The sequence below is a fragment of the Seriola dumerili genome, unplaced genomic scaffold, assembly GCF_002260705.1.
Source record: "Seriola dumerili isolate Sdu_G_001 unplaced genomic scaffold, Sdu_1.0 BDQW01000073.1, whole genome shotgun sequence".
Taxonomy (NCBI): domain Eukaryota; kingdom Metazoa; phylum Chordata; class Actinopteri; order Carangiformes; family Carangidae; genus Seriola; species Seriola dumerili.
In genome coordinates, this window is record NW_019174328.1 from 590804 (window position 1) to 617710 (window position 26907).

Here is a 26907-nt window from a genome sequence, read left to right on the forward strand (position 1 = left end):
AGTCCCTGAGAAAGAATGCCACTAATAGGACAGAAATAATCAACAGCAGCGCCTGCAGAAAGCCGCCACACATGCATGTTCATATGTTAGAGGGCTGTGGCCAGTCAGCCACATAATAGAACAATCACTGTGTCACTCATCCTCTGCTATTCCTGTGGCTGTTACTCCATTTAAAAATTACAAAAAAAACCCTGTGTCTCATCCGCCTTTGTCCTTTTTCTCCTCCTGTCATTTTCATCTTCCTCCTCTCTTCTGCTCTTTGTTTCCTCTTTCCCTCTCTCAGATCTGTCCTTGGTCACCGTCTCCCATTATTCCTTCATCATGATGCATTGTACGTCTTTGGCAACCAACTATTTTAATGCATCTCCCTCACTCCCAAGCACCTTTTGTCCTAAGAACACCTAGACAAAATGAATGTTAGGATAAATCGCATGGCAGTGATGAAACACATCAGCTACTGAGTATGTTATGAACAGGTTTTTTGGGCTGTGAGGGCAGGGAACTTAACATGCATGTAAAGAATCATGAGGTTCGGGTTTTAAAAAAGAAAATAAAAAGGAAAATTAGTAAACTCTGCTTACTGCAACTGACTGGTGCTTTGTGGACAGAAAGAGCACTGGACTGGCTGCTACTTAAATATGCACAGACATTATATTGTGAAAGAAAAAAATAGGATTGTATACAATGCAAACACCTAAAAACATATATTTACACACATTTTTTTGATTCAGCCTTTTTTGATTTCTGAGATCAAACATACATGTGAGTTTCAGTCATTTATGCGACTTCATCCTTCTTAAAACAGATGATGAAAACTGCACATTTTAGTCTCATCTTATTTTTTTTAAAAAAAGAAAAAGAATAAGAGTTAATTGATGAAAAAACTGCATATTTTAATATTATTTTACCAAGTGGCAACCTCTGGGGATGAAAAATTAAGATAACACTGAAATACAAAAAACCTGCAGTTCCTTTAATGACCACTAAAGTTTGGCTCCTACAGTGAGTCAGTCTCCATAGACTCCCATGTTAAAATGTCCAACTTCACAGCAGAAATGTTTGTTTACAGTCTGGTACAAAAAACTGTTTTGGTCCCTATGGCTGATTTACCCCTTCGTAGCAACTTTACGATGTGTGAATTTTTATATAGGTCATAGTTCATTAAGTTCATAGTTTATTAAAGTCATGCATAATTGCTGGTATGGCCTCCCATAGCTGGGAGTTAGAAGCGGAGTCAGACACTGCCAAGATGGTGACGGTGGAGCAGCTCACTCTGAACTTCAAAATCACTCTTCAGAAACCTGTGGGTGACGTCACAGAGGCTACGTCCATCTTTATTTACAGTCTATGTATTTTACCCTGTTAAATAATATTTTAGTTTAGTCAACACCAAGTATCAGCATTATAGTTAAACACAAAGCGGCGCTTCGTCACCCAAAAAGACTTATGACCGAACTCTGCAGCCGGTCCCTGAACTCTACAGAATCAAACAACAACATACAAAGTTAGCAACTAGCTGGTGAATTCAGTAGAGCATTTAGAACCACATATTTCTCACAGGAATTGGTGGACACCAAAAACAGAACTAAAATATACAGTAAATATTGCACTTAAATTCAGCAGGCTGCTAATAGATCATTAATGCAGATTTTAGAAAATACATTATATTTGGCTCTGACTCGGCGTGTTTATTATCAACCATGACAACCAAGGTGTGATACGCCTGCCACCATAGGGGCACTAGCTCAGGAGACACTCCTGTGGTTTGTATCAGAAGGCTAAAAAATAACCTGTGTGGTTGTTCAGGTTGATGGACTGGTTGGCAGGAAGCCATGACAGTGAGCCAGCATGCAAAAATACGAGGACCCTGAACATCGCTCACCTAAATGAAATACAGTCATTTCTAATGTTGCTGGTTACACGTTTCCTGCTATGACATGCAAACCTGTCTGCTGTGTAAAAAAGCCTATTGCACAATAGAAGACAATGAAAACCACATAAAAGGTGATTGTTATAGAAAACACTATAAGTGTGTTTTTTTGTACTGCTACTACTACAGTCTTTCTTTCTGTGGCAGTTGTTGGTCCATTTATTCCTTATCTTCTTTTTTTTTTTTTCCACTGTTGCCATCACTTATTGTTCTGTCACCTTCTCATCCCTGAGGAAATAGGCTACGGCTCGGCCCAGGCTCCATTGCAGATGTATAACAGGTTGAGCACCCAGGAAGAATATTTTCAAATTGAGTCTCTTTTTTTTATTTGTCAATGAAAATATACAGAATTTCCATTGGAGCTTTTATTTTGAAATTCTGACATTTGAAAATTTTGTCACAGTTTGTTTTATAAATGAAAATGAACACTAACCAGCATCACCTGAAAAAAACTACATACTAAAATATATCTCATTTTCTTTCATGGTGCGATCTCCAAGAAATGTAAAGCAGCCCACACACACAGCATCTGAACCTGAGAAAAAAAAAAAGGAAAAAAAAATCTCCACTTTTGTTTTAAGCACTCCTGTATTTTTTTTCATATGTATTCCTCCTCACTCTGGTGGCATATTTTCAATCATTATTAGAATACCAGCGGCTCAAGGCTCGCAGGTTTTAACCTCTGCTATGTTTGGTGTGTGATAAAAGGCGAAAGCACTATCAATCTTTATTGTCTGGCCCGCACACTGTAATTGCATTCAATAGTCCACTGATTCTCTTGTCTGCGCTAATGTCGGGGAGCAGAGAGGAGCCAGATGCTCTGACTGCATTACACACACACACGCGCGCGCACACACATGCAGATAGACACACAGGTGCACACACACACACACACACACACACACACACACAAACAGTTAAAGCTTTTATACTGAAAGAATATCCACAAAAGGGTGCCTATATTGGAAAATGCACCAGAAATATGCAGAAAAAAATACACACATACGACACACACATAGGAAGCGGCGGGGCCACTTGGCCCCTGTTTGATGAATTGTTGACAGACCGCAGCTGTGCGTCCACAGTGTACACAGAAGAAAATTCATCCTGTGGTCGTTGTTTATGTGTATGTACCATACATACTGTGTGTGTGTGTGTGTGTCTTAATGGTGATGTCACATCTAGGCCAGGTCATGTATTATTCAAATTTAAGCGAGGCAAAGGTGAAAGGGAGGGAAGAGAGGAAGAGGGCGGAGGAGCTGGAGGAGTGCCAAACACTCGATTGGATCTCAATGAATAGTAAAGAGATTGACAGAGGGAAGGAGAGTGAGAGAGAAGGGGGCGGACGAACCTGGAGAGAGACAATCAGCATGAGTGAGGTGGCACAAAAGAGAAAAAAGAAAGACATATATAAGGATCTATCTAGGAAGCTTCATGTAATACTTCATCCACACTCTAATGAAATCCAACTGCTGCCTTTTCCTTTTGTTATTCTACATAAGCTGGTGGAGTTTACCGGAGTATGAAGTGTGTCTGCGAGCGTCGCTTGTGCATATGTCTCCGCCTGTTGTGTGTGAGTGAGTTGGTTTGATTCCATATTACTTATCCTTACCGAAGCACCTTCAAATCAGGTGGCGGTGCAAGTCTCACACTGTGGGCAGCGTCGATAACATAGACACACCGAGCTCCAGGTAATAGATTTGGCTTTGTTGTCGTGTCCACACCGAGCGCACAAAGCCTCAAACCCCAAGGATCAGGCCAGATGAAAAGCTGGCATGTGATATTGGTTATGCCGAGACATTCATACATGATTTTTTTTGTTGTTGGAATTTGAAATATATGAGTATATATATATATGTTTATATATGCATGACTGTTGCCCTCTCTTCCCTGATGACAGGATAGGATAACTCTGGGTTACATGTCTGGAGTGGTTTTGTTTTGCACTTCCAATTCGCTCATGGGTTATATAGTGTGGTGCTAATTAATGCTTTCAGTGGCACTGTTTTTGTTGCACTTTTAAGTGGGCCAAGGCTAACAGACAATCTAGCATCAAATCCCAGGTGAATTGTGTGGAAGTGAGGCTCGGGCCTGTCCTCCAACCTACAGTCATGCAGTTAGAGGTTGGGTGAGCAGTATAGTTGGTTTTACTGTAAGATCGTGATCACGCAGCGCCGGGTCCGCTCTTGATAATGTTGTTTACTGCTACGTCTTCTTTGTGCAGCTGTTTGTGTGTGCGTACATTTGCATGTTACACACATGTGCACATGAGCCAGCAGGGCATGCACGCAGCTTGCACACTACATACAGTAATACATTGCTGAATATCAAAGGAAATTACCCTTCACCTCGGTGCATGGATCTTAGCGAGTTCCTTAACCAGAGGAATGGGCTTTGAACCAGGCAGATTCCCCCAGGGCCTGTATCCAGCCCCTCCCCAGAACACCGTGCTGGATAAGGGCCGTAATTCCCACTTTTAGGTTTCCATTAATCTGATCCTGACACAGGGGAGATGGGCTGCTTTGCATATCGCCTTCCCAAGATGGAGGGCTATTTACATGATCGCCTCCAGATTGAATATGATCAGTAGCCCACCTCCTCTGCCGTCCTCTGCAGCTGAGGCAGAAAAATGCAGATTTCTTTTTTTTTTCTGTGGGTATTTGCTGCATTATCATGGGTGAAATATTATTCACTCAGGTATGAGTGTATTCGCTGTAGTGTTCTAATACGTCTCAAGTTAGACTTGATGTATATGTGTAATGGGTATTACAGCTCCGTGCTTGATTCCCTTTACAAAGGCCAAATTTCTTTTATGAATGTGACAGCAGAGATGGATAGATCGACCCATTTATCATCGCTCACTGATAGCGCTTCGCATTATCGCCACCAATGAGCCCCCCCCCCCCCCCCGCGCCTTTCTCGACAAATGTGAGGAACACTAGTGAACAGTGCTCCATTTGAAACCGTGAAGGCAGACCCCCATGTAAATGTAGCTGTAATGAACGCTGCGTACAGGAGGTGCATTATTCTCTTTCTGCTACATTTGTTTCTGAATATCAAATGAATATGATAAATGTGGAGCAAGGGGGGTGGGGGGGGGTGGGGGGTGGGGGGCAAAGTAAGCCGAGGCTGTGAGATGACTGATATTTGTTATTACACCACCAGTGATGAGCAGCAAGAAGTTGAGAGGGTGTGAGACTAGCGTAGGGGGCAAACAGACACACACACACACACACACTTTCATGCTCTTTCTCATGCAAACACGTTGCTTCCTTGTCTGCCCATCATTATCCATCCCTTCAACTGCATTCACTGCTTGCTTGTTTTTTTTTTTTTTTTATCCAGTGAGTCAAGCCGAGACACGATTCCACACTCATGTGAGTCCCAGTTGTGAGCTGATACGCAGCAAGACAACAACAATGGGTTGTGGAAAAAAAAAAAAAAAAATAGAATATCACTGTTCAAACACCACCGCTGTTTAGAGTGATGAAAGAGCAAATCCGCACTCACACGGTGCCACTGAAATATCGGTGAGGCTGACCGAGTGTGCGCGCTCTTGTCTTTTACTTCAAAGTATTTCCAGTCTTTACAGAAAACTAGTGCGCGGCTGTAATCACACCCGAGGTGAGGCTGTTCTGTGTGAGACAACAGGTGAAACTACGGCGGCCCAGAGAGCTCAAATCACTGCAACTTCAGAATACAGACAATCAGACATAACACAAACAAATCCCGAAAAACCTCTTCCATCAATTTGACAACGCATGAGCTGCAAAATACTCACAGCACAACAGAATACACGACACAAGACAAACAAGTACACAAACATGCTACAAATGCACACAACACAATGGAAGTGTTTCCAGGGGACACCAAAAAGTGATGAGCCTCGGTGGGACGCACTTGCATGGATGTATTATAAAACATCCATGTGCACTTACTGTTCAATGTTTCAACTTCAAAAGTCTCAAAGCATTGAACAACAACTGCGTCCCAGCCAGGTTCATGGAAACACATCCACGGTCTTGTGAGTATTTGTAGAATTCGTGTATTTGGTTTTGTTGTCATGTAGCTGAAGCGGACTTATTGTCAAACTGATGGAGATGTTTTCTGAATTCGTTTGTGTTGAGTCTGTTTACATGTGTTTTCTTAGGTGGCAGTGCGTTGAGCTCTCAGGGCCGCCGTACGGAGGAGTATTTTTCATTACTTCACCTTTGCTGCCTTTTTCTTCCAGTGGAAATCCGGCAGCGTGTGCGTCCAGCTCGATCATCACCCCAGGAAGAATTCGCACACGGGGCTAATTGTCTCTTTGACACACACTTCATGTAAAGAGTGTGTGATGGAAACCCGTCGTACATCCTCAGTCACTTTGTCTCGGGCTGTTTCAGGCGCAGGGAAAACATTCAAGCTTCCTGTAAGTGCATTTCATGCTTTTAATTGACACCATTGCATGTTAATTCGGAGCATGTCACGGATGTGTCACACCAGTAAGCTGCCAGTGTCCGACCTCATGTAATGTTGAATTACATTCCTGCTGCTCATTGCCGTGACAATAGATAAGCTTCTCCTAGGCAATGCCAAGCGGTTCAAACAGTCATGTGTGCAGCTAAGGTGTTTTTTTTTTTTTTTTTTTCCTTCCTTGCTACCCTCTTCACTTCGGTGGCCAATGAACAGGCTGCATATTGTTGTTTTTCTTAAATCCATTTCCACTCTATCTGAGTCTATCTCTGTATTTCTGATACTTCCTCTCCATTGCTAGTCCATCTAGTAGGCATGGTTCATTTGGACCTTGAAATCAGGACCTTAAAAACAATTTGCCAAGGCAAACTGCTGAAACCACACTCTTAAAGGGGTTTTATATTGTACGGGAAAGTGGTTCTACACCCTTTAACCCGTTTTAGTGTTATATAAGAGAATTCAAAAGGGCTCCTTACAACACAGAGGATCCACAAGTACGTCTACCTTCACTGAACCATTCAAAATTGCTTTTAAAAAGTTAGGTATCCCTCCTGATTTTATTATAATTTGACAATAGCAGGGCAGGATTCTTCCTTTGACCGAATCGCAGACACAGGGAGTGTGTGATGAGAAAAAAAAAGAAAAAAGAAAACCCATTTTGATCTGCCGTTTGAAAAGGCACCCAAGAGGCCACGCATGGTTCACTAAATGAATTTTGTCTGGGAGCAGATTTGAATGTTATACAAAAATCAAACCTCAAGAATCAAAACAGATGTCTGTGTTTCTCCTCTGGTTTCTTTCTTTTTTTTTTTTTTTTTTTACAATCCAGAGAGGTTTTAAAAAATGAATGCTTCAACAAAAACATAACAATAACAACTTCATTTGCGTAGCACTTTTGTTAACATATGTAACATACACTCCAGTTTATTAGGAACACCTGTACACCTGTTTATTCATGCAGTTTTCCAATCAGACGATCATGTGGCAGCAGTGCAGTGCGTAAAATCCTGCAGATACAGGTCAGGAGCTTCGGTTCATGTTCACGTCAAACATCAGAATGAGGATGGAAGTGTGATCTAAGTGATTTTGACATGATTGTTGGTGCCAGACGGGCTGGTTTCAGTGTTTTTTGAAGCTGCTGATCTCTGTTACTGTGAGGAGAGTGGGACCTTGAGGTGGATGAGCTACAATATCAGAAGACCACATCAGGGTCCAACTCTGTCCACCGAGAACAGAAACCTGTAGAGAATGGAAAAATGGAGCCTGGTCTGATGAATCTGGATTTCTGCTGAGGCAGCAGACGATATGGTCGGAAGATAGATCGATAGATATACAGACGACCCTGAAAGGAAATTAACTTGTCGTAGCAGCTAAATTAAAATACAGTAAAATACAGACAAAAGACAAAAATACACAGACATTCCACAAATATACACTGGAGATGAGAAAGGAGATAAATATAAATAAATAAGAATATGTAAATGGACCAATGTGACTGTTGTGTCTGTTGCTGAATGCGCTCTTAAGTTTGTCTACATTTTCTTTTTTTTTTTGGATAGGATGGATGACATTGTGCATGATTTTGTTCTCAGTCACCTCCTCCAGTGTGACCAGCCTCAGACCTACGACAGACTCCGCCTTCACAATGTGTCCGTTGGCATGCTTTGTTTTGATGCACCTTGCACCCCAGCACACCACGGCACAGAAGATAGTGCTCGCCAAAACAGACTGGTAGAACTTATAGAGCACCTTGTTGCAGACCAGAGCCTCCTCGGGAAGTAAAGCCAACTCAGGCCCTTCTTCTAAATGGCCTCGGTGTTGGAATTTGGCCTCAACAGCATGAATCCATTGACCCAACCTGCCTTGTTTCAACAGTCCAGGCTGTCTGAGTATTATGGCTGACCATGTTCATCCCTTCATGACCACAGTTCACCATCATCTAATGGCTCCCTCCAGCAGGATCATGCTCCATGTCATAAAGCTAAAGTTGTCTCAAACAGTGGCCTCCCCTGTCTCCAGAGCTGAATCCAGTATTACACCTTTCGAATATGGTAGATAGGCGTGGGCGGATTGATCCCAAAATATTGATACTACAGGTACTATGTCTTGTATTTCAGTCTCAAACACTGCAGTTGGTCCAGTTTCAGTTTCTCTCCTCTATGTTGCACTTATTTTAGAGTAGTACAAACACTGCAAACAATGTTCTGCTGTCGTGAACGCCCACTCTTTGCCTCTCCACTGCTGTTGTCATGTCGTGCGCACCTGATGCGTCACCCATGTGCAGTGCGCCCTAACTTCCGCCCATCAAACCCAGGTCTCACAGGTATCCAATCCACTTATAAATTCTGCCGCTCATTAACACTAGGACGCAGCATTCTAGCACCCACTAAAGCCGCCACAATGGTCTCCCAGACCGTCACGTGTATTTACATTGTTTAGGTTTAGAAGCAGTTCTGTAAATGGGAAAATTACCTTCTTCATATAATGTCGTGTTGGGGGTCGGGGGGTGTGTGTGTGTCTGTGTCCGTGTGTGTGTGTGTGTGTGTGAGGTGGGGGGGTAGATTAATTCAGAGAAAGATTGACTAATAGTGATCACACAGCACCGCCTGACGCACCTATTGGCACACACCTGCATCTGGAGACGGTGTTTCTCTCTCATGTCAAGAGCCACTGTCGCTGTTCGCTCTGAGGTTTATTGGATTGTTATTTTTTGTCATTGTTTATTATCAACAGCCAGAGGTTTTTTTTTTTTTTTTTTTTTTTACAATCGTTCCACCTGGAGCTGATGTAGCCTACAGGCTCTCAGAGAGTGGCGTGTGTACTGGACTAGACAGTTGAGATTTATTAGGCTGCATTATAATTCTCTATTCATTACAAATGAGGGTGATTTTAGATGTCACCTACTGTTGACTATTTACAAAATCAAGGTCTAGTTTGTTCTCACAAAATAAGGTTTGCGAAGTGGCTGCGTCATGAGTGGACATGCTGACAGATGTGCCAGCCGACAGTGACTTTCCTCATCACTGAACCATCAGAGTCCCCCTCGCTAAGGTCCCGAGAAAGTGACTCTTGCTCTCCCTCCAGAGCCGCAAATAAAAATGTAGATCTAATGTTAAATTAAATTAATAAGTGAAAAAAATAGACATGCGAATACATTGTAACATTGTAATAATTCCTATGGTCAGGTATATGACCGCTGCGGCGGTCAGAGGAATAAATGCTCAGAAGTCTTGCGTTATTTATTTTAATACCTTCTAGGCTTCAGTTAACATCCAAAAAAACATATTTAGGAAAAGTCATGGACTGAGAGACCTGTAGTTTTTATTTAAACAAAGTTATTTTCATAATAAAAACTCAAATGGTCCGTCAGACCGTCTTGGCAGTTCTAGTGTTAAAATGACTTCTAACCTTTGGCGTGTCATTTAGTGGTTATTAAATGTATATGTATATGTATGATGTAATCCATTGATGATGCATAAACCTCATAAATTATGAAACGCTCCCCTCCATGAAAGTACATGAGCCGCTTTTATTAACAGAAAGTATCTGTGATGCCGATGCAGGCCGAAAAGAAATTTTTCACAAACGATGTGATGCAGTCATGTCAACATGGAGCAGAGTCTCAGAGGAAAGTTGAGGCCCTACATACTATTAGCATGGCATTCCTAATAAATTGCTCACTGTGTGTATGTCACACTTCACAGAACATTGTTGGAGCTTACTGAAAACATACATGAGTCATAATTGGGAAACGCTGTATTCTTTTCAGACAAACACTTCCATATGGCCCTCTGATGCCACCATTTGTTATCAAGGTCACACAATTGTCTTGATCTCATTTGCACCATTTCACAGTCCCAGGTAAATTAAGACAAATTCCAAACGGTTGCTGCAACAGCAGCAAGATAGGAGCTGTGAAAGCGGGGATGATTGGCTTTGACGCCTCACGGCCTGCATGTCTCAGACGGCTGTATCCGGTCGAAGAGCGATAGCACTGGCCCCAAGAATAGCTCCAAATTATTCATAGCAAGGTGTGACAAGCTTTGGTGAAAAATATGACTGTGTCTGAGTCAGTTGCTGCAGGCCAGAGGAAGAGATTAAATATAAATCTATTAGCCAGTAAGTAATACAATATCACATCAAAGGATGGAAACCTTTCACCGGACAGCAGCTCTGTGACACACAGACAATGTTGTATAAACCTGTGGTCATCACACGTCTGAATCCACTGAGAGTTAATCACTTCTGTGGTGATTAACTACAGAAGTGATGAACTCAGTACAGAAGCCACAGCTGTATGTCCCTTAACAACATGTAAAAGTGCAATAAGACGGAGACATACTGTAGAAATCTTCAAGCTTAACTAAGGGATTCCTAACAGGAAACAGACACAATAAATCCATTGGCCTGTAAGAAAGCTGATATGGCATGAATGTTATGAGAAGGGAAAAAAAGAGCTGTGTGACATGTGTTAAAGGTCCCATCTAATGTAAAGATAGATGTCCATGTGTTCCTTGATTTGCAGGATTAACAAATCAATCCTCAGATTGATGATTGAAAATACACAGGATTATTTTAGCCTGATAAAACTATGTTAGTCTGAATTAGTTAAACCACATTTGAGTAGCAGGGCCCTGGCCTGCAAACGCCATCCTCAACAGCAGGTAGATGATGTCTATGTGTTGTTTGATTATAAAGCAGGTCTAGGTTCTATATTAATACTGTGAAAGTATCAAAGCCTCAGTCCACAGAGAAATGCACACAGCCTGTATTCAGAAACTGAGCCTTAAAACCAGCCGTCAGGACTTCTGGAACTTTGTGATGTCATAACAAAGCCGTCACCGCTCTCAGCCATGTCCTAAGCCCCGCCCACCTGGACCCACCATCCAATCTTGCAGGATTTGGTGTTTACCTGAAATCTGCTATATTTTTATTGGATCACCTAGAAAACAGTCAGCCAATCAGAAGAGAGGCTCAGAGCCTCCTCTCTTCTGATTGGCCTGAGAGAGAAGATGTAAAACGACATTGATGGTTTTTGGTTCTTAAAACCACAAATATATCTTCTTATGGATCAACACTTCAAATAAAACAAAGAAGAAGAGGAAAATATGGAGCTTGAAGGGAAAGGTATCACCACAAACCCCACAGCTCCCCTCAGCTCTACTGAGCTTTTTTATTTTAGCACATTGTTTTGGTTTTCTGTTCTTCATACGTCGATGACCAAGTGATCCAGATTAGGGAGTCTGGATTTTTTTTGGCTCATTGACACTGGTTTAAAATTAATCTGGAACTGTTGTCCTTAATCCCAAACCTGCAAAAGAAGAATTATTTAGTGAGCTGGACCATGACCAAGACGTTTTAATGTGAGTGAATTTTAGATGAGAACATGCAAGTTATTGAGAGTTCATCACGATCTGTTGGTGTATTTGCAACAATTTCATAATACACAATAGATACAAATAGGACACATAGGTATACATGATAAAATATAAAACACAATACATACTGTATATGTTTGATATACAAAAATTTTACTAGTGGAGCCAGAACATATATTTTTAAATTTGTCAGTTTAACACTAAAACTTATTAAATCATTAACTGCATTCACTTTGCTTTAAACTGTCCATGTAGTCAAAACTGCTCTTTAAGAGACATCCACCAATCATGCACCAGCATCACCCAGTTTAATGATATTCACTGCTAATGTCTAACAGAGTGGAAACACTGTGGAGCACAATGCGGAGTAAAATGTAAATGTGTGTCATGTAACTGCAGTCACATCATCAGTACTCAGCCAGTCATGTGAACACTGATCATGGTCTCAGCTCCTCATTTTGCCTTTATTTCAAAATAAGAGCGCACCGTTCCTGCAGATAACTCCATGCAGGATTAACAAATCAATCCTCAGATTGATGACAGAGAATGAACAGGATTATTTTAGCCTGATAAAACTATGTCAGTCTGAATTAGTTAAACCACATTTGAAGAGCAGGGCCCCGGCCTGCAAACGCCATCCTCAACAGCAGATAGCAGCAGACAGCTGGAAAGGCAACAAAAAAGCTCTGATAAACCAGCACTGCAGTTGGTACCGACTCTAACGTCTCGCTCCTACATTCATCAGGAGGCCAGGAACAGGACTCCAACAGCAAAACATAACATTAACATGTTTTTTTTTAATTTTTTTTTTATTAAGCATCATTTTAATTCAGTCTGAGGGATTCTGACCAAAATATGCACTGTGTGGGAAAACATATTTAGTTTGACAACAGGTTCTCCAAACTAAATGACAAAATACATCATTTGAAATTGCCACTATCATCAAGACAAGATCGTTTTTCATTGCTTTCCAAAAGCTTATAGCTGCAGTGTCTGTACTTTGTGGTTCACTCATAAATACAAACTGTAAAGCCTGAACTTCTTCTCCAGAGAAACCAGTTAGTAAATGTACTCTAAAAAAAACCCTTTAATAGAGTTATATATTGATCATTTTATTGGATCATTGTTATTGATGCATTAATGTGAGGGGAAAACATTTTGCCAGTGCAAATGGTTTAGGGAGAGCTGTTTCATAACTAGTTTTTTTTTTTTTTTTACACAGAAGGACAATTAAATCTCTTAACAATCTCAATTTTATAAAGGCAATTATGTCTTTCATTTAGTTGTTCCTTAAAACAACTGAAAAAATCTATTAGTGTAATAATAGTGTTTCATGCTGCTCTAATTCTGTTGGACCTGAGATTGTATCTTGAAACAAGAGAATTATGAAACTTGATTTTAGAAAACAAAGACATCAAATTTTAGAAGGTGATCATGTGTTGTGTATGAAATATTTATCATCTTCTGTGGTGGCAATTTCTGTCAAATAAAGCACAAAGTCAACTCTTGTCTTTCTGTAAGTTTAATTCAACATCTGCAGATGGACTCACGGCACAGTCGAGTGTATTATATATGTGTGAATGAGCAATGTCAGTGTTTTATGCCAGTTTGTGGATCATCTTGTCTGAACAGTAAGTTCCACATGGTCATGTGTTTAGTACAAAAACAAACATTTCAGAAGATGAACAATAAGTAACGTAACTAGCAACTACGCACTAAATGGAAAAGTAAAAGCACAATATTTCCCTCGGAATGTAGAGGTATAGCATGGAAGTGTCATTAAGTACATTACTTGAGTAAATCTGCTGAATTAAATTTCATCTCAGTAATGTAGGAAATCAGCCCCCTTATTGAGTAAATCAGACTGAACTTCAATCACCACAAATTTCAAGAAACTAATAAGGAGATTAAAGGTCAGGGTTACAGCCGACCTAAGTTATTGTAACCACAGATGAAACATGCAAGTATTAGAAAAAGCAAGATGAAGAAGGATGAGAGGGAAGCAGTTTTAAATCCACCTGCCTTCTCTTATTCTGGTACCTTGTTGTTGTTGATGATGCTGCTGCTGCTGCTGTTGTTATCAAATATTGAACATTGCTTGTGAGCAAAGTGGCAGCTTGCTACAAAGGCTGGACTAGGGAATGAGCTGTGAATCATCAGGCATTATGATTATCTTGGAATTACCACTGTGCACAAATCCTTCACTTTATTTAACCAGGTTATTCAGGAGCTTGTTTACACCTCAGACATGAGATTAAAGCAGTGCGCTTGAAGGGTGAAACTTTGGACTATAAGTATATACACATTTGCAGTGAGGATGGTGCTACACAACAGGCTCAGACTCGCACACATATATGCACACATGCACACACACAGTCTGACTCTGTTTTACCCGCCCACACACAGCTCACTTTTAGCCCTCAGGCGTCGCATTTGAGAGTTTCATTTACTTGATTAAATCATATTTGCATATGGAAATTGTTTGAAAATGATATTAATTTGTTATAGTCAAAGGAGAATTACTTCCTCATATAGAAGCTAAATCAGACAAAGGCTGCAGCAGTGACAGGTGATGATGTTGAACTTTGAACTCAGCTGAGGCCCGTCAGTGTAGCTGTGCACACACATACCCACAAACCTTTGTTGTTTGTTTCTAGGATATAAATCAGTTTACATCTGTCTCAGGTGTCCGAATCCGCTTCCAAATCCTTCCTCCTCTTCCTCCATTTCAATAAAAACGAAGGTCACTGGCCCGGTGAGCGAGTGACGGGATTTTCCTACACCTTGCGCATTGTGTCCAGGTGTATGTGACTGATGTGTCGCCGTGAGATGCCACCGTGGGACAGATCTCCTCCTGAGCCAACTTAACTTATCAGGAACACGGACCAAAAAAATCAGGCTAATTAATTAAGAACAGTATTAGAAGTAATGGGATATTATAATATAAATTGCTACATTCTGGAACCAATTTAATCCAATTACTGGAACCCCTCATGAATATAATACCTCCAAAATCACTCTGTCAGAGTCCAAAGGGAGATGTGTCTGACTATTAAGACTGAAAGAAAAGGAAAAGGAAAAAAATCTGCTCCCTTTTAACCGTGAACACCAATGATGATTTAAATGGTTGAGAGGAACTGTTCATTTGAGTAATAAACCTAATGATGATTTTTTTTCCCTAATTGACATTTCGACCATTTACAACCTGAGTAGGTTTTTGTTTGAGGTTCTATGTGTTTGATAAAGACGAATGACTGTAAAGGCTGATTGGTGCTTTTTTTCTCTTAATGGCCTCTACCCAATTTAACAAAAAAAAAAAAAAAAAAAAAAAAAAAAGTTGTCTTAAAAGAGACAAAAGAGTACAATTCTGCAGTTCGAGTTAAAGTGGAGTGCTTTTTGGAGGAGTGGATGGGACAAATCAACACAAAGAATCATGGTAACTATAGGAACCTTTTCATAAGGGATAAATCCACATATTAAACAACTCATGAGTGCTTTGGAGGAGATTTGGAGTTGGGATGCAACGCTGGTGCTGAACACTTTATAAATGGAAATAAGTTCTAGAGGAGTTTGAAACTACAATTTCTTTTCCTTTTTTTAATGAGAAGTAAAGATATTACAAAAGGCGCATCAGCCCCAGATAGCAAAATGAAACTTCTGGCCCAGTATACACCCCGGTTACATGGCCCTTGTCTGGCCGATATACTTCCACATCTGGGCAGATTCCTGCTGTTAACCTCCAGTATTTGCTGACAGCCAGAAGATTTTCTGTGTGTGTGCTAGAATTGGTCCTGATGTGGAAGTAGCATCTGAAAATCAGGCTGTATGTGGGTCAGACTTGGGCCGTGGAAGCAGGCGTATACTGGGCCAGAAGAAACTCAAGCATGTGGCCGAAGTATAGGCTGGATGTATCTTATCATGTGATTTCTCAGCAGGGGTGGAATTAGTATTCAGATATAAAACTAACAGTACCAGAAATATAAAAATACTACGTTCTAGTCCTCCATTCAAAATGTAACTTGCTGTATGTCATTGTTATCAGTGAAAATCATTTCAAATATTTAAAGCAGGGTTTCCAGTTTGTTTTCCAGTCTCATGCTAGTGCTAACTTGATTTTCCAGAACTTGCGTATAGAATATCCCATTTACACACTCATTCTGGTTATTATATTTGTAACATTAGCAAGTATGAAAATCTTACTGTTTTCTCAAAGTATACCAGATAATGGATAAATGCCAGATGGTTTCAATAACGCAGAAACTCATATTGGAGATGACTGTAGTGTAAACAGGCAGAGCTCCACTCCTGATAAACTCTGTCATTACAGGATTTAATCAGTATTATTACACAGGATCATGAGAAGAGACTCAGTACACCTGTTTATAATTTTCTGGAAAATTATAAGCACAACAACATGACGCATTTCCCGCCCAATGCCACCAGTCTGCTCTTCTATCAACTGTTAACAATTCCCAAACTGAAACTGTAAATTTGCACATGTCAAATACAGAGCATTGAATACACACAGTGACTGACATTTAGCAGTTAACTACAGTTTCAGTTAAAACCATCCACCAACTTTATAAAACCCACAGCTAACAGCTAATTCTCCACTCTGAGCTAACAGTCATTACTATTAATCATTTTGTGTCATTTTCTACCCCCTTCATCTCAAGGCAAGGTTCATTATAGACTATAGATTGTCTGTCTCAATGTGTCAGCCTTGTGATAGACTGCTGTCCATGGTGTAGCCCAACTCTCATGTGACCCATGTAATGGATGAATAGACAAATCCATTTCATAACTGCCATACAAATGTAGTGGAACAAGAGGTAAAATAATTCCCCTTTACATTGTCGTGGACTGTAAGGTATAAAGTAGTTTGTCTTTTACAGTTAATACCATAGACTGCAGATAGCATATAGATGGATGTAGGTCACCAATAGATTTCTGAAGAGCAGTTTTTAAGCTCAGAATGGGCAGCTCTGCTGTCACCATCTTGGCAGTGCCTGACTAACTCTCGGCTAATCCTAAAATTTGGCAAAGAGATGGGGTGTGTGTGGAGCTGCGACTTCGGTGGAAGCCATTTTAATAAGTGTAGCAAGCACGCTCCCGTTAGCATCGTTAGCACAGCTCTGTGTCTGGGTGTCTTGCTCAAAGGCTAACCCAAGGCTAAATAATTTGCAATAATTAGCTAGTTAACGAGCTAAGCTAAAGAGCCAGGTATGGTGAGCACAGACACAGATAGCCTACATGCTAATTAGTGCTAACGTCAATAAATAGTAGAATTTGACTTATCTGAAAAAACAGGAGCACCTTAATTAAATGTAAACAGGTGAGCTATATAAAAATTCAACCCCCATACAGTTGTCATGAAGGAGGAAATTAGCTATAGCACGTTTGGAGCAAGACCCATGATGGTTAGAGGAACTGCAGTTTTTAGTACATCCATATTAGCTTCATTTTTCAGCCTTGGAGGTGGCCGCTTGGTTGATACAAATGTTTCACTGCCCTCACTGGTTAAGCCTGTTTGACATCTGACCACAACCAGCATCACTGATGTCTGTTGTCTGTCAAACAATGAAGTTGTAATTAAGTATGAGTTAAGTGTTACTTTCCAAAAGTGTTGCTTAATACATTTCCCTGCATATGATTCTTTGGAAAGATAATTATTTGGAAAGTATTTCATGTATTGCAAATTGTAAATGCATAATTATCAATGAAGTATGTGGATCTACAAGGTGGACTTCAGTTTTTTTTTTGTTAGTTTTAATTTAGGATTTTTTTTAGGTCTTAGGTGTGTATGTGTATGCCGATACATGTATGTATCCTGAAGCACTAATAGTGTCAGGAACCCAGAGAGTAACTTCCACGAGCTGGGAAGAAACTGTCTATAAAACTTTTCAAAGAGGAAATGAAATTATTTCAGAGGGAAACTCAGCTGCTCTTTTAATCAGTGACAAATTCAACTATGCCTTAATGCATATTTAATTACATCAACTTTTTTGGATCAAAGCAAGAGGTAAGATGTCATTAAACAGACACATAAGGATGTTAGTGTGAAGTATGGAGAAGAATATGAAAGAGGAGCCCTATATTCCCTGGTGAATCCCTCAGACAATCACGCAAAAAAAAAAAAAGAAAAAAAAAATGGAGCAGAATGAATTGAGGTGCTTGTTGTTGTTGTTGTTGTTGTTGTTGTTGTTGTTGTTGTTGAGAAAATCCTCAGCTCACCAGTAAAGCTATTATCCCATACTAGCGAATACAATAAAATTTGAATCAGTTCAGTTTTACTGATACTCTCACAAGCAATTTAGCAGGTAGTGCTGGTAGTCACAGAGCAATGTCTCTTCCCACCTTATTCACATCAACAAACAACAGATAATCCAATAACACACAATGTAATTGTAATGGTAGATGCAGTGGAGAAACGCGATGTCCCACCACTGCTTTGGTGGTATTATTTTACGCTTAGACATGGTAAATGTCCATATAATTGCATCTGAAATGCCTTAAACAGCTTTCTGCTACACTATACTGAATATTGCTCTTTGTCTGTCCAGTAGATTAAATCTTCTTTGCTAAAAAAAGAGTGATACACAAACACACACTTTGTTTGTTTGTTCAATTCTCTGATTGAGGTTAAGTGTGATTTTAATGCTGCTGGTTTGAATATTTCCTCTGTTCTTAAGTGGTTCTGTACAGCAATGTAAAGGCTCAACACTATAAAAGCACTACTTTTTAAAAAATTATTTATTTATTTATTTTTGTCTATTAACAATTTTTTGGTACTGCTGTTGAGCTAAATTTGTTAAAAGTCCCATACAGTATAAACGTAGATATCCATATGTTGTTTGATTATAAAGCAGGTCTAGGTTCTATATTGATACTGTGAAAGTATCAAAGCCTCAGTCCACAGAGAAATGCACACAGCCTGTATTCAGAAACTGAGACTTAAAACCAGCCATCAGAACTTCTGTAACTTTGTGATGTCACAACAAAGCAATCACAGCTCTCAACCATGCCCCAAGCTCCACACACCTGAACGCACCATCCAACCTTCCAGGATTTGGTTTCTCTGGGTGTTTTTACCTGAGATCTGCTATATTTTTATTAGATCACTCAGAAACTATAGTCAGCCAATCAGAAGAGAGGTTCAGAGCCTCCTCTTTTCTGATTGGCTCACTGACCTATTGTTACACTGACATGGCTTTTGGTTGTTAAAACCACAAATATATCTTCTTATGAATATGAAAGCTTCAAATAAAGTGTAAAATGTGGGAACTTCAAAGCCAAATTTTTTTTAAAATGGAGAGCCAAAGTAACACCAATTTCTGGGTTGTCATCTAGATGTAAGAAAATCTCATTCAAAACCACATGGTAACAGAGATGATGAGCTACAGGTCAACGTTATTTAGATTTTGTATAAAAACATCCTGATAAAGAGTACAGCTGTGGAGGTGAGGGGATTTCTCGACTGAAATGATGTTAAACACACCGATCTCCATCAGAGTTATTAATTCCTGTCAGCTTAAACCTTGGCTTATCTCTGACCCCTCTGTAACCTTCCCCCACACCCCCTTCCATCTTTCACCCTATTTTAGTCACAAACTCCTGTCATGCTTTTGGAAATAATCCATTTTGGGTCTAACGATTTGAATTTTTCAGACTGTCATTTGGGCTCATCTGATTCTGTTTCTGTAAAGAAGTCAGGAATTTACAGTATTTTCTCTGTGGTAGCAAGATATGAGCCATGCTCTAGTAAAAATCTCTGTTGGAGCTGACACTAGACATTAGTATAGCAACCTTACAGGCCCTGACTGATGGGGACTAACATGAAAAAAAGTAACTGTTACACTTACAATGACATATTTTGTAGTTTTATAATGTCCAGTAGAACAATTCATGGGAGGTGTAGTTTTCTTTTAATGCTAACAAATAAATTACTGTTTACCTTTGCTAAAATCATGGAACATTTGAGTTGTAATAGCAAATACTGAAGTAGATACTAAAATAGATCAATATTAAAATATGGACAGTAAACCCCTGGAACACATTTTATTTTGTGGCAGAAAGAGATATAGTTGATTCATACAAGCTAGCCTAGAGGTGATGTATAGGCTATGTTAGTTTTAAATCTTACCCAACGTCATGAGCATATCAAAATCACTTTAATTTGTCTGTGTCCAGCACAGATAAAGGGTCAAGATGAGTTTAGCCTAGCTTAGGCTTCCAGCAAGTCCATCTTAAAGGACGTTTTGAAGAAAATGATATATTGTGGTTTTGAGGGGTATTTCATTATTAAGAACTGCTGCTTGTATTTTTAAAGTCTTGTCCTCTTAGTGATGGGATACTCTGCTATGGAATAAACCAAGCAGTCTAATGGAGGTATTTATGACTCACAAAACACAATTTTCTGTCAAAGTTAGAACAGTTTGGGTTATTTAGGGAGCTTAACTTTGATCAATGCTTATCTTGCTCATATTGCTGCCTGCTGTTTGACTTTCACCGTTTTTTCTTTAATCTTTCTCTCTTAAGTCCCCCAACCTCAGAGAAGTGTCCCTTTCATGCTAAAGATTCAGGTGTGTTGCGCTAGCTGGGCCAGCGTAGCCTTGACCCTTTAGCCTTAAGCAGAGATGAAGGGTGGACTACAGAGGTCGGATGAGCTCACTTCTTTCTGACTCCACATCTCACATACAGCCCCAGGTGATGCTGACTCAAGTGACATCACTTGACGACATTTATTCAGCTCCTTCTGAAAATGTGTAAACAGACTGATGTGTAAAATTGATGGCATCCCCCTTTAACTGACCTGAATGTTTAAACTTGCCATACCAATCTGTTGTTCATTGAAGGTATGTATAATCAACCCTGCTGAAAGAACATTAATTGCATGTTTGTGAAGAATAAATTCCTTATCTGTATGCTAACAGATGTGTCATTTTTTTGCTATTAAGGTTTGCCATAATTACACACTGTTAAACGATCTGATGTCTTCACAGCAGTTTAACCTCAGAGGAATCCTTAGCTGAAACTCTGCTTGTGTTTGTGGTTAAATAGGTTATTTGTAAGTTTTCTTTACCACCGAACATGGTCTCCTGCCAGGTGGTGGTGATTGATACTAGACAAGAGGTTATAATATGTCCTCTGAGCTGCGCTACGTCTTCAGGGCAGTTTGGAGGCTACAGTGAGTTGATAGCAGAAAGTGGTGGGGCTAGCTGGTTAGCATGCAAACTTCAGTAGAAGAAAATATGTGATAGAGATAGTAGTTAACAATGATGTTGCGTTCCGCCTCAGGAGACAGCTGTTGGTGAGTAAAGGAAAGAAAGTTTGATGGTGAATTCATAATGTTTCTTCTAGACCGGTAAGTAAACAGTGGCTAATGCTAATGCTGGCTATGTCGCAATAGCAAAACTTACAAATAGCTCCTTTAAAGTGATTTTTAGAGCAGGGTTTTGGCAGATGGCAGTGAGGTGAATCTCCTTGGCCCTGTTTTCAGTCATACAGTATTAATCACATCACTGCGAGCCTTTTGTTACCATGGGTATGTATCTGGAAGGTGTGCATATCTGTTTATGTGTCCAATGATTACTCATGTTCACACATAAGCTGACACTATATGTAGCTACACTGACAATAGCAGCCATGACTGTGTGTGTACATGTGAGGCTGTGTGTGTAATGATGTTTTATATGTGTGTGTGTGTGGGAGTGGATTTGGCCCTCTCTCCTTTGTGATTGTGACCTTATTAAAGGTGTTTGTTCTGTTGGATGGCAGAGACATAGAGGAATCTAAAATGGAAAGCACATAATCTGCACATTATACACATAATGTGTCAAAATATAGAAGAGTGATTTGTGTGACTATCCCAATCCATGACATTTTTGTTGCTTTATGGTATCAAAATGTAACGATAAATATCATTTTCATAAGCATGACATAAAATTACAGTGAGCTAGTAGCCAAAATGCTGCCGAATGGAGGATTTGGTTGTTTATCTTCTTTCATGCGACGGAACATCGTAAAAATACCCAGTGAGACATTTAAGCTAATATTGACTCTTTTTTTGGCATATCTGCTTTATTTCTATAGTGACAGTAGAAATAGACAGGGAAGTCAGGGGAGAGAGAGAGGGAATGACATGCAGCAAGTGGGCCCAGGTCAGACTTGAACCCGGGCCACTGCAGTAGGACTCTATCGGGTGAGCTATTGGGATGCCCAAGCTAATATTGACTTTTAAGTAACAATACTAGGTCAAAACCTAGTATATGCCTGAACCGCCTATGGTCAAATCCTGATTTTATAACTGTGAAGTCAACTCACAAAATCCACTAAACATAAATGAAAGACAAATACCAAGCTGTGATTTCAGCTGGATTTACTGTAACATTATCACTCAGAGAGAAAGTTAGAAGAGACACAGTATCTTTCTTTTTTTTTCCAGGCTTTTGCCTTTATTTCAGTCATAGTGAGAGAGAGAGAGAGAGAGAGAGAGAGAGTGAGAGTGCAGAACACGCAGCAAAGGGCCACAGGCTGGACCCGGCCCACCGAGGCAAAGACAAAGACCAAATGGCTCATGCTCCACCAGGTGAGCAGACTATAGTTTTTTTGTCTTTTGTCTCTCTCTCAGAGCATCACTATTGTGGGATCCACAATAGTTTAGTCTTTATTTACTTCAACTCCAGAACATAAAGACTTTTATTAGAGGCAGGTCTTTATGTCTAACTCTCCCCCCACTCTCTCCTGGTCTCTCTGCTCGGCGTGTCTTGAAAGTAGTTTATTTGCTGTAATGGAGGCCAGGCTGAGTGTATTGGAAGCGCTCCTCCTCTTCCCTGCAGTTCCTGAGCTGCTGGGAAACCAGAGGGGCTCAGTAGACTGCAGCTCAGCACTCTGCTGACCAGTGGTGGAAATGTCATCAGTCAGTCAGTGACATTCGCGATTATAGGGCTGGTCCCACTGTTGCGGTCCAGACAAAAATTAATTAGAAGTACTGTAATTTGAAATGTTTATTTTATAAATTGAGTTATTAAAAAGTTTTCTTTATTCAGTAAAATCTTATTGATAAATTAAGAGGAATGAAACAAACTGTTACAAGGCTATAAAATAGTTTCTTATACAGTGTGTGACAGCTCTGAAGATAGATAGTATGCCTCAAAGGGAGTTTCACTGCCAACTGGATTTGACTGTTAGTCAGAAGTATAAGCATCTTATAAAATCAGCCTACTATAGTTGTTTTGTACAAAAACTGTCAATCAACTAGATGATTCAGACACCCTGAACATCTGTCTTTTTCCCTGAAAGGCAACAAACCTGTCATTTTCCAAAATGTAAATGATAACGGATATTTTTTGTAGTTTTATTCACTACATTCATGGAATGTGTTTCCAGCACTTGTTGTAAGAGTCACAGTCACACAGTCACCTGTGGAAAACACACCCACGAGTGGGGCAACGGTTAGTAGTTACGGGGAATTCCCACCAAACAAGAGGTCACATCTGTTCGCAACCTACTGTCTCCAGAACCAGATGTCTTGTCAGCAGGAGTAATTGCATAAAGGCAATGGTTAAAAGTAATCTTCAGATGTGCTCTAAGAAAATGCAGTGCATTTATTTATTGATTCATACCTCTGCCCAACATAGCTTTATGGCAAATTGTTAAACTCGTAAATTTATAGTAAAACTGGGCATCTGGATTGATCATAAAAGGAGTCAGTGTGGATTGACACATTTGTCAAAATGGAAACAGATCATTTTTCGTTCAGAGATGACTGAGTGGGGAATTTCAAAAAAAGCTTCTAAACACAATAGTGGTGCCCTTTTAGGTGGATGTGTATTTATAGAATCGGAAAATTTCTCACAATAATACACTTTGTGAAATCATGATTGGCTGAGGGAGGACTCGGGCTCATGTGCCGGTTATAATCTGTTAACATCAGTTTCTAGACAAGTGATCAGCTCTTCTTTACAAGCAAAAAATATCACTTTTCTTTAGAGAAATGTCATCAACTCCATGTCAGTACTGTTCTAAGCTGACTAACACAGAAGCAACACACCACAAATGGAAGTGAAGTGACACTTTTCCGGTATAATGTCTGAAACAAGTTCATTTCTTGCTCCTCCAGCTAGATTTTCCTTTCAAAGTGCATTTTTAAAAGTATTAACATGCAGTGTCTTGAATTAATCACACAAGTGAGAAAAATTATGCCCACCCCTACATTTAATATGCTTTTTAAACCCTCTCTCTGTGGTTATCTCAGGGCTTCCTGCCATACACTTCACATGCCGGACGCCCAGAAATGATGGCATGTAACTGAGCCTCTGTAATTTGTAGTGATTGACCCAGAGGGCTGGCTATTAGCAATTGTCCACTGTAATGATAGATCCCTTTAGCATTACAGAGCTGTGCCCACACCCACTTAACTTGTTATTTATAGATCATGTCAAGCCTGTAATAAACATAAAGCATAAAACTGCAGCTAATGTGCTGCTATTGAAATCTGGACATGAGCAATTTTGTGAATTCAAATAATTCACAGGACTGTTCCAGTGGCTTGGGGTCCCTCGGAAAAGGTTAGCAGTGTGCGCATGTGCGCGTGTGTGTGTGCTCGTGTGTGTGTGTGTGTGTATACAGTGTACAGTGGAGCTGCCTTTCCCATTTGCTAGGTTTAGATTTATAGCAGAACAACTGCAGTCAAACAGGATGGAGAGATCAGTGTTGTACTCTTAAGCTACCTCTGTGTTTGAATAACCTTGTATGACAAAAGTATGACCTCTATACACTTCATTGAGCTATGGCTGTGGCCATATTCCGGGGTGAGAACATGTTGATTCTCCCTAATTAGTGTGTAAAAGTTCATAATGTGACTTGTTCTACACACAACAGCTTTGTATCTGTGTCCTCCGACAATCGCAGCATATTTTAAAATTGTGCAAGCGAGAAAGAAAATTATGGATCTTTGATCATAAAACAACATATTGTTCATTTTGATAAGAAGTTATTACTTGATTTTCACGTCATTTTGCTAAGAAAACAAAAGATACCAATGATATAATTGAAATGAGCGCTGGGATTTAACCTAACCCCCTTAGCCCTTAGTCTGATATGACAAGCCTGGTTGCTAGCTGGCAGTAGCTTTTCCATGTTTGATCTTGAGCTGAAGATGAGAGAGGTATAGGCTGTCGGCCATCTTTACAGATCACATGTGAAACAGAGGGAACACACCAATATGCAGGTGTAAACAGTGTACCAATGAACGAGCTCCATTCTTAACATGTTCTCAGGTAGCTGTTCTCAGCAACTGACACAGTTAACTTCACTTGTATGAAGAGTTCATTACAGGGTAGCCATGATGGATCTTTGAAACCTTCTTTTCCTATTGCCTTTATTTATTTATTTTTTTGCCTTTTCTTAACTTTTTACAGAAGCTTCAATGGATCATGACTGTTACAAAACATATTGAAAATTATAGCTGAAAATAAAATGCTCCCTGCTCACCTTCAAAAACATGAAATATGCAAAAACAGCATTACATGCTTTTAATTGCCATCTTCAACAGCTCAAATAAAAATATATAAATATAAAATTTTGATTTTGGAACACTGCTTAAGGGATTTTGTTTATTTTCATGTAATCCTGCACTCCTTGAAAAGCAGTTGGTTTCATTTAACTGTGCAGAGAAGTTCAGTTGCCCAGAGAGCAGAACACAAGTTTTCTCACACCAAATCTTGGAGAGGTGACTCAAAAATGTAATGTTTAAAATGAAGAACACTATAACAGTCCTCTTTTATCTGTACAATTAGTTATGTCACTTTAAGTGTACTTTAACATGTGGCAATATTCCAGCTTTTTGAGCTGACTATGGTCTTTTCTCTGGAATAGATGTTATGAGCACTTAGTGACAGGAAGAGAGAAAGAGAGAGAGAGAGCGAGAAAGAAGTAACAACACAGTAATAATAATTCTCTAGGAAAACGTGCCCTCTTTCACAATAGATCATAGTCATCAGATCACACCATCACATCCAGAACAAGTCACACTTGTTTCACTTGATTCACTACATGAATCATGTAAGAAACAGGTTAAATTCACTCAAATGAATTGTAGAGCAATACACAAATAAAACTCCAGCACATTGATAATATTTATATAATTTTATGTTACAGTCTGATCGTAATTTACACAATTCAGTCACAGATTCTGTGATGACAGTACTAGAAAAACTAGAAACACATTTTCATATTACAGTCCACAACAACAGCAACAACAACAACAACAACAACAACAACAAAGTGGCTACAGTCTCAAAAATGACCATATTACTTGGGCGTTGAGTAGCGCAGTGGGTTGAGCAGGCGCCCCATATGTAGAGGCTACAGTCCTGCAGTCGGCCCCGGCTCTAATCCCGCATCGGACGGCCCTTTACTGCATGTCATTCCTCCTCTCTCTGCCTCCCCATTTCCTGTCTGTCTCTACTGTGCTATCCAATAAAGGCATAAAAAGCCCAAAAAAAATACAAAAAAAAAAAAGACCATATTACTGAATTGACACACGATTATATTTTGAGCAGTACTGCAATATGTTTCACCATTTGCTGATTTGCTTAATGCCAAGACGACAAAATGCTGGTGATACCAGCACATTAGGTTACATGAGTCATTTATTTTGTAATAAAGTATATAAAATATTTTTGTCTGAATTCCTGTGTGGTGTAAGTGATGCTAAGAATAAGGCTTTCTAATATTTTGGAAATTGAAAGCAAAATAGGAAATTATCTCAACTTTCCATGAGCTTTCTTCGAGATAAGCATCCAGTGGACACTATGTGTGTGTGTGTGTGTGTGTGTGTGTGTGTGTGTGTGTGTGTGTGTGGGTGTGTGTGTGTGTTTATGTGTGTGTTGTGATGTTCAGTGTATCAGTGTATTTTCCAGTGTGCGCTGTAAACCTGCTTGTTTGAGCTGCTGTCCACGCTGTCTTGTATTTACTCCATGTGTGTGTACGTGTGTCTGTGTTTGTGCACACGCGCTTACAATCATGTGTCCGTGCATGTGTGTGTGAATGTGTGTAAATCCCCCCCCCCCCCCCACCCCATCTTATTGTTTTCTTGAGCTTCTCGGGGAGAAATCCTCTTGATTCGCCCAGTCCCCGAGG